Source organism: Zeugodacus cucurbitae, chromosome 4 (genome assembly GCF_028554725.1).
Source record: "Zeugodacus cucurbitae isolate PBARC_wt_2022May chromosome 4, idZeuCucr1.2, whole genome shotgun sequence".
Classification (NCBI taxonomy): Eukaryota; Metazoa; Arthropoda; class Insecta; order Diptera; family Tephritidae; genus Zeugodacus; species Zeugodacus cucurbitae.
The window spans coordinates 38291708-38310520 of NC_071669.1; the positions used below are offsets into that span (position 1 = coordinate 38291708).

At 34.3% G+C, this 18813-nt stretch overlaps 1 protein-coding gene and 2 non-coding genes across 7 annotated transcripts in view; 1 reads left to right on the forward strand and 2 right to left on the reverse strand.

Moving 5' to 3' along the window:
- LOC105216288 (cyclin-dependent kinase 14) overlaps nucleotides 1-18813 on the forward strand; it is a 224713-nt gene that overhangs the window by 38113 nt on the left and 167787 nt on the right. Inside the window, exon 1 of one of the 5 annotated variants that reach the window (XM_054230012.1) lies at nucleotides 16302-17015. The exons of 3 other annotated variants lie outside the window; for them this stretch is intronic. The gene's annotated coding sequence lies outside the window, so the exon portion shown is untranslated. Of the gene's footprint in view, nucleotides 1-16301; nucleotides 17016-18813 lie in introns of those variants that run through there. One more of the 5 variants, XM_054230013.1, reaches the window with a different exon arrangement.
- Nucleotides 453-526, reverse strand: Trnai-aau (transfer RNA isoleucine (anticodon AAU)). The gene has a single exon. It is a non-coding gene; the product is annotated as a tRNA-Ile (tRNA).
- On the reverse strand, nucleotides 722-794 carry Trnak-cuu (transfer RNA lysine (anticodon CUU)). The gene has a single exon. It is a non-coding gene; the product is annotated as a tRNA-Lys (tRNA).

The window sequence follows — 18813 nt, forward strand, 5'->3', positions numbered from 1 at the left end:
AATTTTTAAAGGCGATATGACAGTTATTAATATCATGTGGGGCTCTGCTTCAGTGATGCTGTCTAGTAATATTATTTTCTTGGTACTTGTTTCAATTGCAATTTAACTCTATTGATTTCAAACTAGTATTATAATATTTTTAGATTTTCACATTGTTTACTTATTGCTCAAGATATTTCTAAAAATTTACACTAAAAATATTAATATTTTTTGTCGATAATTAACAAAATTTATTCGTTTGCGTAAATCAGAATACGATAACCCCCATAAAATGTTGTCAGTTTATGCATTACATTAATAGCATGTACAGCAGCTGGCGCAGAGATATGAAAAGTAGGAAAGAAAATTTAATTCTAAATTTACCTTTTTAATTCAAACTTCTCCTTCTTCTGCACAGTTCTACTCTTTGATTGGGAAATACTAATATTTTTTTTGTAAAAAGTGATTCATAGTGGCCCATGAGGGGATCGAACCCGCGACCTTCGCGTTATTAGCACGACGCTCTAACCAACTGAGCTAATGGGCCCGTTGAATTTTCTTCAAATAACGAAAGTGTCATCGCTCTCAGTTGATTTGTATTTCAAAAGATTTATCGCAAATTCTTGCTCTCCATGCAATATTAGTATTGAATGTTACAAAAATAGTAAAACCATAAATATATGTAAATTAATTTTTATAAACCTCTTTTTTGATTCAGATTTAGGGTAAAAAATGTATACTGCGCCCAACGTGGGGCTCGAACCCACGACCCTGAGATTAAGAGTCTCATGCTCTACCGACTGAGCTAGCCGGGCGAATACAACTCTGCGTTGATATCAGAAGTGAAATATGCAACAGATATATCTTAGTATATCTTTTCAGTAAAACTAATAAATTCAAATATGTATATGTATTTGTATCGAAAATAGAAAATGAAAATATTGGAAAATACACTATATACTATCGAATCGAAATTTAAGAAATTTTATGGTATCGCAAATAATTATAACTATGCTTCTTAGTACCTTATTTTGGAAGCGCTGAATGCAGGCAATACAGTTTTGACTTGAGCAACCCCATAGCTGAGCTCCATAGGCCCAAATTGGCTTTAGTACTTGAATATATATGTAGTCTTCTTAGTGCTGCTGGTCCCCTTTATTCCTGGAAATTAGACTGCATTTTCCTCTTTGTTGCGTTTTTAAAACAAAACAATACTTTTAACAATAAAATAGGAATTTAACTTTATTCAGCAAATGATAAAAAGTGAAGAGTTGAAAAATACAATAAAAACAACTTATTTAAAATGAAACTGTCCACGCGCACGAAGTGGTAGGTATCACGTCACCGTCCAGAATGAATTCGTAGAACATACTCGAACGCAAGCGCAGCGTTCTGACGCTTCGTTCAGTTTCGTCTTTTTTTCGTTCGGTCAGTGTTGTAGGTCGCATTTTCGTTAAATTATCTGTTCTCATATTTCTATATTTCGTTCGGCTTAGTGTTGTAGGTCGTATTTTCGTTAAAGTAAAGTTATTAGTTATTATTAATGTATCTGTTCTCAAAGTCTTATTTCTACAATCGGCCGTCCTGTTTTCATTCGTCCTCGAATGATTTTGTCCATGTCTTCATGTATTCTGAGACAGTCGAGGTCTTTCCCGGCCCTTCGGTTTCACCCACCTTTTCTACTTCATATCTGCCATGGTTAAGCTTCTTCACTACCCTATACGGTCCTAAAAACTTTCCCTTCAGTTTCAACCCGCTACCAAATTGTGTTCTCTTTATTGCTACCAAATCGTTTATTTTGTAGTTTTTCTCGCTCTGACGACGTAAGTTATATGACTTCCGGTTTTCTTCCTGTATTTTTAAAATGTTTTCTTTTGCTACTTTTCTTTCTGTTTCGCGATTTTCATTTAAGTCATTAATAACTGTATCTTCTAATATGTCCTTTAGGTCTGGCATGTTGGCCATTCGCATGTCAAGTCCTGTTAATAACCTGAACGGAGACTGTTTCGTACTGCGAGGAGGTGTATTGTTTATAAACTGTTGCACCTTATCTATGTGTTTATACCAATTAGTTGGAGTTTCCGTACACAACTTCGACAACATAGGTATAACAATTTTATGAATTCTCTCCACTTGTCCGTTTCCTCTTGGAACCCCTGTTGTTATTAGTAAATTTTGTATATTCTCCTTTTGACAATATTCTCTAAACAAATTTGATGTAAAAGCTGCCCCCCTATCCGAAATAATACGTCTTGGGTTACCGAATACAGCTGCCTGCTTTGTGAGTCTATCTACCACTGCCTCTACTCCTGTGTTTTTAGTAGGGTACAACCACACAAATTTACTGAACGCATCTACCACCACCAATATATAATTGTACAACTTACTGGTCGCTTCTAATGGCCCTACGTGATCAATGTGATATGTTCCTAATGGCATATCTTCTTTATCTATGCTATTCAAGAATCCCTCTTTCTTTCCTGTCTTGGCTTCATTAATAATGCACTCGATACAGCTTCGGACTGTCTGACAAACTTTACCCTTGACTTGGGGAATGTAATACGACTTTTCTAACAGATCCTGAGTTTTCTTTATAGAGAAATGACCCTGTCTGTGTGCCAACTTAATGATTTCGTCTTCCATTAGTTTCGGTACGACAATCAATTCCTTTGCAGGATTTTTAAAAAGAATGTCAAATTTTATATAAAAATCTTCATATTCGTCCTTTTCTAGAACCTTGCGTACTGCCTTTGTCCATTCGTCATTCATTTGAGCTTGCTTTAGCCGAAACTTTAAGGAGTCTTCTAGCATTAAGCAGTACACCCTACTTAAAGCGTCAACGTGGACCATTCTAGATCCTGCTCTATGCTCGATTTCGTAGTTGAAGTCCTGAAGAAACAATGCCCATCTCGCTATTTTTGGCGGTACGTCTTTTTTCTTAAGAGTCATTGTAAATGCATTACAATCTGTCACAATTTTGAAGTGTATACCTAATAGGTATATTCTCCATTTCTTTAAAGCCTCTATGATTGCCAGTACCTCTAACTCATACGCAGGATAATTCTCTTCCACCGGCTTTGTTTTCCGGCTCATATATTGTACCGGATGTAAAAGCTGATCGTCCGAATTTTTTTGTAACAAAATTGCCCCATACCCCCATTTACTGGCATCTGTATGCACCTCAGTAGCTGCTTTTTGTGAAAATAACTGTAATATAGGTGCTTTTTGTAAATTAGCCTTTAGTTGTTGAAAAGCTGCGATTTGCTCTTCGCCTAACTTGAAAACCGAATCTTTTCTTAGAAGGTCCGACAAAGGTCTAGCTATCGTTGCATAGTCTAATACAAATCGTCGGAAATATGACGTCAACCCCAAAAACCTTTGTAACATTTTCCTGTCGGACGGAAGCGGAAACTTTTGTACAGCAGTCGTCTTTTCTTCCGATATTTTTATGGTCCCATTTTCCACTATGTACCCAAGAAATTCAACACTTCGTTGAAGAAATTGACATTTTTTCCATTTAATCTTTAACCCGTACGACTCACTAACTTCTAAAACTTCTCTTAGTTTTTCAATACTCTCAACCTCGTCTATTGCGGGGATAATCAAGTCGTCCATATATGTGATAACGGTTCCTTTCTGGATTAGCTTTCGAAAAACAGCATTAACATAACGACAAAAAACAGCAGGTGAGTTTGAAATACCGAATGGAACAACACAAAACTCGTATTGACCATTGTGCGTAACGAAAGCAGTAAACTTCCTAGATTGTGGATCAACTGGCACATGGAAAAATCCGTTCGATAAATCTAACGTTGTAAAAACTCGCCCCTCTTGTAGACTATCTAAGACATCGTCCATTACAACCATTGGAAAATTGTCCCTTACGATTTTTTTATTTAATTGTCTATAGTCACAACATAAGCGTCTGTCTCCATCTTTTTTGGGAACTACCACTACCGGAGAAGCATAATTGGAAGAGCTTGATTGTATTATTCCCTCTTTCAACCAATCTTCTATTTGTTTATCGACAAAACTACGCTCATCGATTGGTAAACGTCTTGGTCGCTGATATACAGGGATTTCATCTGTCAAAACAATTTCCATCTTAACGGGTGATATACTTTTGCCTGATGATTTGTATTTATCAACTAAATTTTTAACTTCTCCTGCTAGTTCCACATTCAAATGTCCTAAATTCAATGTAGTCTCATCTTTTCTTTCATTTAAACTCATTGCATCAAATTCCTTAATCCACTTATTTCCTGCTTCCATAGGTGCCTTTCGTTCTTGCTTCATAACATGTTTAAAATCCTGCCTCAATTCTGATCTATCTGATTTATAATCTCTCGAGTTATCTTTTTTCTTAAATATTACTTTATCTTCTGTTAAAACAATATCTACGTCTTTTAAGATAGCCTTTCCTATCATACTTGCAAATTGAATATCTTGTTCTCTGACTACATGAAATCTGACTTTTAACAATAACTCATCTATATGCGTAAATGCATCAAAACTTCCAATTGTCTCAATCGCATTTGAGCAAGCGCTATACAATTTTCTTTTCTCATTACTTAATATGGGTTTAAGCCCACTTAGTATCAACGTATCGTAACGTATTAGATTTAGTGAACACCCTGAATCAATTAGAGCTTCGAACCTAAACCCGTTTAAAGTAACTGTTTTAAAATGTAATTCTTCATTAACGACTGGCTGGAAACTTGTATTCCCTAAAGTGTTTATGCTTGATTCGATTTTAACTTCTCTAGATACTTTGCCTTTATTAATTTTGCACTCAAACGAACGATGCCCCATCTCATTGCATTTAAAACGTTTATATTGTTTTTGTGGGCATTGAGCTGCTACATGTGATTTGTCTCCGCATTTGAAACATCTTTTAACTAACTCTTCTTTTGGCTTATTAGAAGATGTCTCATTTACAATCTTTCCTATCCCTGAGTTATATTTCCTTATCTTTTCATAAATTTTGATTTGTTCTTTTAGTTCCTCTATATTCTTAGCTTGATACAAAATTGCCTTATTGAACTTTGAATCTGGAACCCCTTCTATAAAATAATCTATAATGCTTGCTTCGTCTAGACTAATCTGTTTGCCTACCTCCATGAGATGATACAAGTATTCCCGAAAAGTTTCATTTGCTTGTTTGCGGCGATTTTTCAATAACCTATGTACATCTGCCGAAGATAGTTTACAACCAAACTCATTAATTAATGATAACTTCAAAGCTTCCCAACCGTTAATATTATTCTGACTCCTAATAAAAAGCTTAGCGGCGCCACGAAGAAGCTGTTTGCCATAAACAAATCTTTGTAGGTTATTCCATTTAACGATTTCAGCGTTATTTTCAAATTCTCTTACCCACCCTCGTATATCTACGGACCCTTCTCCTGAAAAAGTGTTGACACAATCTCCTATATCTTTTAAAGTAAACTGTTGTTGCTGTACGATATACTGTGATGACCGTAAGTTGGTGGTTCCACTTACGTCTTCGTAAATTGAGTGATTGAACTCTTCGTCACTAGCCCTATTTCCCGATAAGTCATAGTGTTGAAGAAGTCTCTCCTGAAGGTCACGTTTTTGACCTGTAGTCGAAATACCCAATTCCCTCAACTTCTCTTTCAGTCCAGTAACTGTTAAAGTCATTATTTCGTTTAGGTCCATTTTGTTTATAACAATATGTAATAATATATAATGTTAACAATATAAAATTCACTTATTAATAGTGTGTAGTATTTAGATTCATTCAAATGTTAGTTTCGATTCAAATTATTTTGATATAATTTTAACTTTAATTACATACAGCTTATTTCATTTGTACTCGTTTTTAATTTTAACATATTTATAACATTCATCATATTTAATTGTTTAATTAATCTTTCATATGTATTCTTTCTTATTTCTTTTTGTTTGCAATTTCTTTTTCTCTTTTACAATGCTGTACTTCTTCTTATAATTTTTACTTCTTATCTTTTACAAATACTACTACTTCTATTTCTTTTCTTAACAAACTTCTTTTCTTGACAAATTTCTTCTCTTCTTTGTAAATTCTTTACACTTTTACAATGCTTAACTTCCTCTTTTGTTCTATTCCGTAACTTTTTGTTTTCTTTTATTTCTTTTTATAATATCCACTTCTTATTTGTCTTTTACAAATACTACTATTTCTTTGCTTTACAAATTCATTTTGTTTCTTCGTCTTAATTTGAAAGTGTTTCTTATTTCTTATTTCTTCTTTCCTTCTTTAAGTATATTTCTCTTCTTTTTGTTTCTTCCTCTTAATTTGAAAATGTTTCTTGTTTCTTATTGCTTCTTTTCTTCTTCAAGTATATTTTCTCTTCTTCTTAATTTGAAAATGTTTCTTCTTTCGATCTTTAACTATATTTTCACTTCGTTTTGTTTCTTCTTCTTAATTTGAAAATGTTTCTTCTTTCGATCTTTAACTATAATTTCACTTCGTTTTGTTTCTTCTTCTTAATTTGAAAATGATTCTTGTTTCTTATTACTTCTTTCCTTCTTTAATTATATTTTCTCTTCGTTTTGTTTCTTCTTCTTAATTTGAAAATGATTCTTGTTTCTTATTACTTCTTTCCTTCTTTAATTATATTTTCTCTTCGTTTTGTTTCTTCTTTTTAATTTGAAAATGTTTCTTCTTTCGATTTTTAACTATAATTTCACTTCGTTTTGTTTCTTCTTCTTAATTAGAAAATTTTTTCTGATTTCTTCTTTAATTATACATATTTTCACTTCTTTAGGTTGCTTTTATAAAACACTTCTTTCTTCTTATTTATTTTAAAATTTTTCATATTTCTTCTTTAATTGAACATATTTTCACTTTTTTAGGTTGCTTTTATAAAATGTTTTCTTTCTTCTTATTAATTTTAAAATTTTTCTTATTTCTTCTTTTATTGTACATATTTTCACTTATTTAGGTTACTTTTTTTAAAATACATATTTTACATTATATTATACAAACGTTTTCCTTTTCTTCTACCTGGATCCTGGCTGAGCCCCCAATTTGTAGTCTTCTTAGTGCTGCTGGTCCCCTTTATTCCTGGAAATTAGACTGCATTTTCCTCTTTGTTGCGTTTTTAAAACAAAACAATACTTTTAACAATAAAATAGGAATTTAACTTTATTCAGCAAATGATAAAAAGTGAAGAGTTGAAAAATACAATAAAAACAACTTATTTAAAATGAAACTGTCCACGCGCACGAAGTGGTAGGTATCACGTCACCGTCCAGAATGAATTCGTAGAACATACTCGAACGCAAGCGCAGCGTTCTGACGCTTCGTTCAGTTTCGTCTTTTTTTCGTTCGGTCAGTGTTGTAGGTCGCATTTTCGTTAAATTATCTGTTCTCATATTTCTATATTTCGTTCGGCTTAGTGTTGTAGGTCGTATTTTCGTTAAAGTAAAGTTATTAGTTATTATTAATGTATCTGTTCTCAAAGTCTTATTTCTACATATATAAACAGCTTGTTTTCGATTGAAAGCGTGGATCTCCACCGACTATATGGTAAAACTCAGCAAATTTTAAATCAAGCTCACACCTTTTTTTCTTGACATGCTCTTTCCAGCGAAGCTTAGCATCTAGGGTGATTCCTAGGTACTTATCATTATTGTGCTGTGGTATAGGAGTACCATTTATATAAATGGAATGTATGATGGTTTTTGTTAAAGTAAAGTTCACGTGCATTGATTTGGAATCGTTCAATTTAATGCGCCGCTTGGAAGCCTATTTAGTAATTGCATTGACTGCTGTTTGCTCTCGAAGGGTAGATATTGAGCTGCTAACAGGGCTATGTCATCCGCAAATGTCGCAGTCACATAACTTGAGTCAGTGGGAATATCACTTGTAAAAAGCAAGTAAAGCATTGACCCCAACACGCTAGTTTGATATGTGCAACTTGAAGTTGCAACTTCCACATCATCAAGGAAACCGCGTATTTTGTTTAAGAAGATCTCTAAATTGCTGCACAAAGTGGTCGTAAATTGAATTGAAATCGTCACTTGCTCGACATTTTTTTTAGGGATAATGGCTAGGATATATTTATAATAAAGTTAAATTCTTGACCAAAACATTAAATTTTCTTCTTGAAAACCTCATATACATATAAACTACAAGACATAACTATCTCCACGTATGATATGCTGTAAGCATTCAATATGGTATGCACGTAGGTATTATGACATTTCAGTTATCCTCTAACAATCGCTTTTGGTCTCAAAGTTTGATCTGTTATTGTAATATCATTAAAAGTACTAATAATATGTTAACGGTAATCTAATTAAAAGGGCTCACTCTTCTAAATTTTGTACCTAATTTGAAGTTAAAAAATATTATTTATTTTGTTTATGAATTTTTAGTCATACCTACAATTTATGTTCCCTAATCGGTCCTAGCAGGCAGTGGTGGTTTTAAAGGGCCCACTCTATTTTACTGCCAATAAATGGCATCCTTCGTTTGCCCACACAGTCTTACTTGGCATGCACAAATATCATAGCTTATGATATGTCTGATCCTGTTCGATTTTCTATAAATTTTGCTACTAACACGCTATGCGTTCCATTCGCTGCTGCTAAGTTGCAAACTTTTTCCATTATAGTCTTTGGGTAAACGCATGAAAACATATGTAATAGCTTGTATAAGTGTGTGTACACTGTGCATCATATAAAAGGCAACAGGAAACCTTCATTTTATTCTTCTAGAGTTTAGTATTCCATAAACGAATACTATTTCTAGAAACCTTATTGTAGAACATCACATAGTGGGTTTGAATAACAACCACTTTTAAAGAATAATTCTAAAAGCATTGAGATCAATAATACGGAATTTGCAAAACAAAAGTATCATCACAAAGCTCCAAGTACACCTCATTGAGTTCTATGAACAAAGTACGGACTAAATGTACTACGCTTGTGAAGCGCAGTGTCTGCTCGTACACCCTTGAGCTTACAGCCTCCAACGTTACCTTCGAATGTGTTAATGTAAATTTGTGCATAAATATAAATATTTGATTAGCTGTGGCATAGGGAGGTACTTGCCCACAGAATTATCTAACGGACTTTAGGCGGCATAAGCACCAACACATGTGGGCATTCGGCTGCCTACTATATCCAAAAGCATTTGCGTGCGCACATAATTCCCTCTTAGAACGCAATAAAATTGTTAAAAATGTACAAAGTAGCTGTTGCTCAGGGGACCACAATTTTGACCTGTCAGGCTTAAATTAAGATTAATAAAACACGCTTGCCTTGCCTACACATACGAAGTAATCTGGATATTATACACACGCAAAAGTATGTTGTTATGCACTAAGTATATTTGTGCATAACAGCATAAGATAGCTAAATGAACACTTTTACTTTTCGTGTAAATATTGTCTAGTTTAGTTTTTTCTTCATATCAGAGATACAACAGAGAATATTGTAGCATTCTTCTCAGTTACTATTCGTGACAGTCCTCTTCTGGTATGCTATTTATTGAGTAATCTCACACGATTTTGAGTAATCATGCTATATTAAATTATAGGGAAAAAATAAAAATATTTTTTCTCTGGTTACTATCTCGGATTGCCTTAATAAATATACATGCCGTACAATTTAATAAAATGTAAATACAATGTATTTCTTGATTTCAGTAAATAAACCACTGTGTAAAAAAATAATTCACTAAATTGTCGCTTTTAAAAATATAGTTTTCTTCTTAAAAAAATAATAATAATAAGAATTGACTTTTGTTTCTACGTTATCAACTATTTCTTATTTTTGAAGTATGACTAGACACCAATATATACATATCTCATAAAAGAGTTATGCTTTAAAAATTTTTTTTTTTTTCAATATTTCTTTATTTATTGAATCTGCTTTGTTTAAAGCCTAACAATAAGTATTAAAATCTTAAATCTATTTACAACTAAGGAAGCTCAAGAATGTGTTTGAGCTTTTTTGGTGGAACGTTGCTCTTTAGTAGGCAGGTAGATCTCTTCTTTTTAAACGAGTTTGATTGGAATGTACCAAGGCATTTGCCAATGGGTTTGGATGTTCACGAAGTTTAGAAATATATTTCTTTCTGCTGTCCTCTATTTCCTGCTTTACCATAGGAATATCAAGATCCTTATGGATATTTTCATTACGAATGTAATGGTGAACCCGTTATTGTTCTAAGCATTTTAGATTGGAATCTCTGAATTATATCAATGTTCCAGGTCGTACACAATGTTCACAGGTCGTACCCCACAGTTGAATACCATACATCCAAATCGGTTTTATGATAGCATTGTATAACAGGACTTTGTTGTCTAGGCTAAGTTTAGAATTTTTGTTTAGAAGCCAATTTAAATTTGCTGCTCTTAACTTCATGCAAGTTACTTTACTCTATATATGTTTCCGCCACGTAAGCCTTCGATCCAGGTGAATCCCAAGATAAGTTAGTTCATTAGCTTGGGGTACTTGGGGTTGTTTATTTTAACTGTCCGACATGTTTCTGGTCTTAGAGAAAATGTAACATGCTTGCATTTTTGCTCATTAATTTTTATACGCCATTTGGCTAGCCATTCTTCGACAGAAGTTAAGTGCTCCTCTAATACTCTTGATGCTCTAATGGGGCATTTGTTTCGGCTTACTATGGCTGTGTCATCCGCAAAAGTGGATGTCAATACGTTATTAGCTATTGGAATTTCTGCTGTATATATTATGTACAGAGTGGGGCCTAATACACTGCCCTGAGGTACACCGGCCCTTATTGCTCGTTCTTCTGATATAAAATCTGCTACTTTAACTGTAAATTTCTTATTTCTTAAATATGACTCCAATGTTTTATGCAATTCGTAAGGTAAAACGTTTTTGATTTTCCATAAAAGGCCTTCATGCCAGACCTTATCGAACGCCTGAGCTACATCGAGAAAAATAGCTGAACATTACTCTCTGTGCTCGAATGCTTTCCTGATTTCGTTTGTAATTCTATTCATTTGCTCTATTGTGCCATGTTTAGCACGAAACCCGAATTGATGGGTTGGTATTATATTATTTTCGTGGAGGAAAGGAGACTTTTTTGATAGTAAAACTTTTTCGAATATTTTGGAAAGACATGGTAAGAGACTTATTGGTCTGTAGGAAGATGGTTGTGTTAAGTCTTTTCCAGGTTTATCTATCATGATGATCTGCGACTTTTTTCACGAAATTGGATAGTACCCGAAACCAAGAATTGCATTAAAGAGCAAAGAGAGCACTGATATAGCAATATTTGGCAACTCAATTAACATTTTTGGAGTAATATTATCGTGTCCTGAACACTTTTTCGGATTTAGCTCTTTTAGGATCTTGATAATTTCATAAGTAGACGTCCTAATAGACACGCTTGACTCGTTTGCAATATTGGGCAAAGTTGGCAACTTAAAGTTGTTTTTTGGGCCATTGGGTTGAAATACCTTTTCTAGGTGATTTGCAAAGCAATTTGCCTTTTCCTCATTACTGCGCGCCCAATTACCATTCGACTGTCTTACAGGCATCTTGGAATCTACTGGAGGCTTAAAATACTTTTGGGCTTTCCAAAGGGAGTTTTTCTTGCTAGAATTTGGACACAGGTGCTTTATATAATTTTCAGTATTGTATTCTTCATCGCGTTTAAGTGCTTTTTTTAACTTACGTGCAACCGATTTCAGTTGACGCAGAGTTGAAGGGGAACGACTTAACTACCATTCACGTCTCGCTTGCCTTTTCTCATTTACAAGCTTTTCTATTTCATTATTAGTCATGTTTCTAAAAACCTGAACTTTTCTTTTAGGTTTTGCCAAGACAGCTGCATTAGTTATTACATCAATGGTACCGGACCATTTCTTTTATGAGGTTCTTCAACGGTAATTCTACGATGGAGTAAATATTTTAAATTGTATATTGGGTGTGTTTCATTCTTTTTTATTGGATTAGAGTTTGGCAATAATTCAATTTTAAACATTGGTTGTGGTACTTTATTTCTATTGAAGATATTTACCACATTTTTAATTCCAAAGCCGCATTCTTCAAGGGCTTCTTTTTAAAAATGTATCCATATACCTTCACTCTACAGTTAATATTTGTTCTCGAATTAACATTAAAAATAGATATCACTTCCAGTTGAATTTCTAAAAAGCAGCAAATTCATCAGGGTTTTCATACTCTGGTTACAGACGGTAAAGATTTATAAAAAAATCCTGTTTCATCGGTATTGTAAATATTATCATCAGTGTATATTTCCTATAATGATGAACGAATCTTTTTAAAAGACAGGGATCCTAAATGTTTCGCCAATGCTCACTCACCATGAGTTCATTACAAAGTTATATTTTCATTATTTAGCGATCGTTACAGTCACCTCGCATTTGGAATAAAGTCTGTTAGGCCAAGTTTGACTGAAAATTGCTGAGCTTTTTCCAATATAATTGGTCGTCACCACAGCTCCGTTTTCTCATTTGTGCATTCATTTTGACATTGCATTGTTATTCGGATCATATTTTGATTTTTTTGCGCGTATATGCTGTCAATTCTAATTTGAGATTGATATTTCCAAAATTACAAGTTATAGTCTATAGTTAATTCAACCAAGTTCCTTTTGAACATATCTATCACTACCTTTAACCATATAAACTCCTAAAAGTGCGATTATTTTATACCATCCCCTCGTTAGAATATATTTTTTTAAATGCTGTTTCTCCATTTGGTTTACTTTAAATAATTGATAATTTTGTCCGTCATCTTTCATAACCCCCTTACCAATACCTCAGAAAAAAACAAAAGTTTCCTCAAAAGTTTGTAAAAAACGCTTGGCATATTTTATTCTCTAACACAATTAGTGTATGATGTATATGACAACTTGTGAGTACCCCAAATATATTCATTTCAGTCTTCAATACTTTACCCGTGTACAATCGATCCACCTTAATTCGTATGATGAGAGTCTACAATTTTTATGTAGCATAAATTTAGAGGAGTATAGTGGAACTGTTGCATGTGAAATTCTAGTCTATATTACTACTCTACACATACCGGCTGTGTTAGCCTCAGGCTTTAAATATCTAAATAAGACCATCATTACTAATTTACGAACACACTCATATACCCTGAGGTAAGAACTATAGTAGAGACTGGATGAAACTGTACCGCTTTGGAGTAGTACTGTATCATCTGCAATAATTAAAATTCTAGACGGAAGTTATCACGTAAAATTTAAATTGATTGCAGATATTATTATGAAATATTTACTCTTGAATAAGTGTTTTATTGGAGTTTTTAGAAAAAAAAAATTTAATTTCGTTCATTCGGAATATAAGAATATTTAATAAAATTTGTTAACTTAGTTCCTCGGACCACTATATTTTATCGCCACTTATTCTTGCATACAAATCATGGTGAATTGTAGATTTCACTACACAGAGCTCGGTGAAAATCGTGTTGTAATTCCGCGTCAATCTATATGTGTGGTCATGCAAACGCTCTCTCAAATCACGCTCTCCAACGAAATGTGCAGCATATACAACTAAAGTCAGAGTATAAATACATTTTCTCACCACGTGCACGAAAACTTTGTGCCACTTTGGCTCTCTCGGCGTGGCAACATTCCACAACTGACGGCACGGCAGCACCTTCCATGCCACAGCCGGCCCTTCTATCCCAAGCAGATCTGCTATCTGGCCTGGGTCGACTTGGTGGCTGCTGTTGGCGTGGTGATTCATCGAAAAGTATGTGAATAATTTATGTGACGATTCTACTAAATGGCAAACGTATGTACGAACATATGTCTTACGTCTTCCTATGTGCAATTTTTGTGCGCTTTTTGCTTTCCGAGCGCCAAAAGTGTGCGAAAAATAGAATTAGCAAATTGCAGAAAAACAAAAACAAAAGCAAGATAAAATATTGAAAAATTTTAAATTACTGGGAGCATGTATGAAAATAAATCCGCTAGCTGTTTTGTTTTTATTTCCCACAGTTTTTCGCCTCTGTGTTTCTTCTACCTACATATGTTCGGCATTCTAATGACGTAAGAGCCCAGTGATTTGGGTACGCCAGCATAGTCAACAAGTCTCACAAGAATACCAAATAATCGGGAAGTTGGACGCATTCAGTGCGCTCAACTCTTCTTCCAATTGTCCTTTAATGACCAGTTGTTATCATTATATTTTTACTTCCAGTTATGGATAGAACAAAGCTATAAAAATAGGCAAAATCGGATAAAAACCACGTCCACTCCCAAACAAAGGTTATGTTGAAAGTTACTAAAAGTTAGATAACTCACAAATGGAAATAATCAGAAAAACTAAGCTTTAAATTAAAAAGAAATTTAAAAAAAATTGGAAATGGTCGAGGCGTCGCCTACTTATGGGCCAAAAACCATTACTCAAAAACCACTCGACCGATTTTTATGATATTCGGTTCATACTATTTTTTTGACATCCTAATGGCATCCCAATGTATGAACGAAATCGGTTCGCAACCACGCCTGATTCCAATGTAACTAAATTTTTAATTATATATGATTCGTTCACCTTATAATATATAAATTAGGATCCAATGAAGATAGCGGAATAAAAATTTACACAAATACTGTATTTGAGCTGTGACATCACTTGTGAAAACATTGTCGAGATCGGACTATAACTTATCAATGCCCCAGATATCGAACATGGAGAGCCCAGTGCCTAAGAGTAATTTTTCACCGGAAATATTGGTAAATCTCTCAGATATTTTATTTTAATTCAAAGGGAACTTTTTCTTGTAATAGTGTGTCTCTGTACCAAAAATAGTTAAATTCGCGTCATACCTTTCACCTGGATCGAAGGCTTACGTGGCGGAAACATATAGCGAGTAAAGTAACTTGCATTAAGTTAAGAGCAGCAAATTTAAATTGGCTTCTAAACAAAAATTCTAAGCCTAGACAACAAAGTCCTGTTTTACAATGCAATCATAAAATCGATTTGGATGTATGGTATTCAACTGTGGGGTACGACCTGTGCAACCAACATTTATATAATTCTGAGATTCCAATCTAAAATGCTTAACGGGTTCACCATGGTACATGCGTAATGAAAATATCCATAAGGATCTTGATATTCCTATGGTAAAGAAGGAAATAGAGGACAACAGAAAGAAATATATTTCTAAACTTCGTGAACATCCAAACCCATTGGCAAACGCCTTGGTACATTCCAATCAAACTCGTTTAAAAAGAAGAGATCTACCTGCCTACTAAAGAGCAACGTTCTGCCAAAAAGCTCAAACACATTCTTGAGCTTACTTAGTTGTAAATAGTTTTAAGATTTTAATACTTATTGTTAGGCTTTAAACAAAGCAGATTCAATAAATAAAGAAGTATTGAAAAAAAATATCCTCCCTAGCTCCCTTACACCTAATTATAGATTTTACATAAATATGGTGGGCCTTATTCCGCATATATCGGTTAATATGTGAGATATATCTCGGCAAAATTTAGTGAGGATATAGTAGTCTTGGATATAGTGTATCTAGGTAGTGAAAATGAGTGAAATCGGTTCTGGAATTACCTCAGCCTTTATATACTGTATATATATGATGTTATCCTATGGACTTTATTATTCTTAAAATAACATCAATAAATTCCGAGAGTGCAATCTCCATTCCGTTGTTAGATGACAAAAGTACGGGCCTGCAAGTCTCAGTACCGCTCACAGAAAGAGCCTGCTTTCCACTTCTTATTAATTATTGTATAGCGTTCTGTAATAATACTTAGTTATGTTATGGTACTGTTATGTAACTTACTTTGTCGTTTCTTTGCTTGAGTACTTACTGTTTAAAATTGAGCTGACTAATTTTGCATAATCCCATTAAAAAGAACACTTCAACTGTAACTCAATGTTACAAGCGGAATTTCAAGTTTGCGTCCTTGACTCCAAGCGTTCCAATTTAGCTATACTCCATTACACACAAACCCTTTCATATTTATGTATATGGAACGTTTTGTATTTAATATTCCACGCTTCCCACCAACACTTTACAGAAAGCCTTTATGATGTGACACAACAAATAGTCAGTAATTAAAGTTGTCTATCGCATTATCTGATTGCTGCACTGCAACAAATAATAACAAAGCAAACTTCGCGCATTACACCCCATTATACGCATACATACGCACACATACATATACATACATATATACAGAGTTATCAGTCATCAAAAGCGGCAATCAACTGATTGCCTCTAAGAAGTTCAAAACGCCGCCATCACACTACGACAACAACAACCACAAGCGTTGTATACATACATACATAAGAATGTATGTGTGTGTGTGAGCTGTTCTTTAGCGAAGTGTATGAGTCGCTCAAACTCAATCATTTCGCCTTCAGCGGGCGCTGTGGGGTGGCTGCGAAATTAATGAGAATTTTGTCCAATCTGCTGTTCGCATGTCGCTGTCTCTTTGCATCTTCTATGCGACACATTAACATGCACACTCTCACATACACACGGTGTAAATTTTCGAGTTGTTTGCTTAATCGCCACAGAAGTAGTGTTTAAATGCACATATGTACATACTTATATATGGTAATCGCATATGTTCATATATAAGTATAGTGAGAGTGTGGGTATGAATTGTATGCTGTTCATATGTTGTCGGTGGGTTGCATTGCAACTTGTGACAACGTCACGCTTTAGTTCATAAACGTACGCGAACGAAACCGCTTGACCGGCATGTGCGTTGGTGACTACGCGAGCGATCGAGTGAGTGAGTGAGCGTGTGAATTACTCATGCCAAAAGTCAACAAATAAAGAGTAATGTGAATGCATATTTTCCTCTGTGCCAAGTCAGAATGTGGCATCGCAGTGCCGTGTAGTCTGTCCGCCGATGTCGGTTTAATCGTTCCGCCGCTCGCTAAGTTCTGTGTGTTGTCCGTATGCGTAATTGAATATCGGCGATACGTGCTTAAATATAAATCTGTGTTTAAACTGTTGGAGCAAAAAATAAATAATTTTGGCGAATAAAAATCGAAAAACAGTAGAGTCAAGCTTAAACTGTAACACAAGTCAAATATCAAACAAGTTTTCGCTGTCTCTTTTGCTGGTTTTTTTGCTTTTGCTTGTTCTGCGGGTTTTCTCTTCTCATTTCACACAACTCGGCATGCTTTGTACTTCCACAATAAATCATTCGCAAAATATTTGCTGCGATAAACGAGCTGACTATGTATTCTCCCTTGTTTGTTGTAAGTCCAATCTTTCCCAGTATTCGTTCACTAGATTTCATGGGGGCAGTGTGGGTTTTCTGATAGCATTGAATGCGTGTGAGTAATTCAGTTTTGCTGTCGCCGGTTTATACGCCAACATTCTACAACATTTTTAGCGATATTTATTTATTTATTTTGTTTACTATACATATGTTATTACACGAAGTTCGTCGGAGAAGAAATGAAACAAAGAGACCGGCTCTTGTATAAGTGTATCACGCAGCTGTGATTTAATTATAATAGAGGCTTAATTGCTAGAAATTTAGTTTTTTAATGCTTAAATAGATATAAACATATGAAAAGATTCGAAGCAAACTGGCTCAAGAAAAAGGTATTTTAAATGAAATATCTTCAATTCATCAATTTCTTTTAATCAAGTTATATCCTTTTCGTACAGGAGTTAATCGATCAATTAACCGGCCTTTACTCGATTAAAGCGCTTATTTGTGGTGATCGATAAGATAATAATCAGCTGATGATAATCAAGCTGATCGTTAATCGAGTAGCTGACAGTGCGAAAGGCAAAAACTGGTTTCTCAATTACAATATTAATGCATTAAATTAATTTGGCTGCGCGAGGAGCCTATTAGCATTCGATTCTGCGAATATAGTGTTTGAATAGTTTTTGTTATTCTGGGTAAGTTGCTATCTCGCGTAATGCTGTTTCATTCTCCGGCTGTTATCACGACTTGTGAATTTCCAGGAAAGCATTAACAATTTATTACTTTTCATATTCATTCATGGCATATCAAAAAGGTTTTAATTTCTAAGAATTTATTTTTTAATTGGATGATTTGAAAGTACTGTTTCGATTATATTTTTTTATTCTCTCTCAATAATAATAATGTTTAACACTTTTTGAAGCTCCCGGAATAGGTTCTAAAGACAATTACAATTGTAAGTCAAGTGATAGACATTTAATAAATATAGCAAACATTTTCATTTGTTCAAATAAGAAACTACTGAAATAAAACACATTCGCAATAATCCACGCACTCATTAAGGAAACCTTCAACATCCCACGGTCACTATATACCATATGTGTGAGTGGCACAGTGAACCTTGTAGCTTCCAATCATTTGCACTAAAACTGGTTTCTTGGAGTTCAGGGCCGTTTACAATTTATATACATAAAAAAGTGAATTGTTTGTAGTCAGAGCTGCCTATGCACCCAATAAGTAACGGGTGATTTTTTTGAGGTTAGGATTTTCATGCATTAGTATTTGACAGATCACGTGGGATTTCAGACATGGTGTCAAAGAGAAAGATGCTCAGTATGCTTTGACATTTCATCATGAATAGACTTACTAACGAGCAACGCTTGCAAATCATTGAATTTTATTACCAAAATCAGTGTTCGGTTCGAAATGTGTTTCGCGCTTTACGTCCGATTTATGGTCTACATAATCGACCAAGTGAGCAAACAATTAATGCGATTGTGACCAAGTTTCGCACTCAGTTTACTTTATTGGACATTAAACCAACCACACGAATGCGTACAGTGCGTACAGAAGAGAATATTGCGTCTGTTTCTGAGAGTGTGGCTGAAGACCGTGAAATGTCGATTCGTCGCCGTTCGCAGCAATTGGGT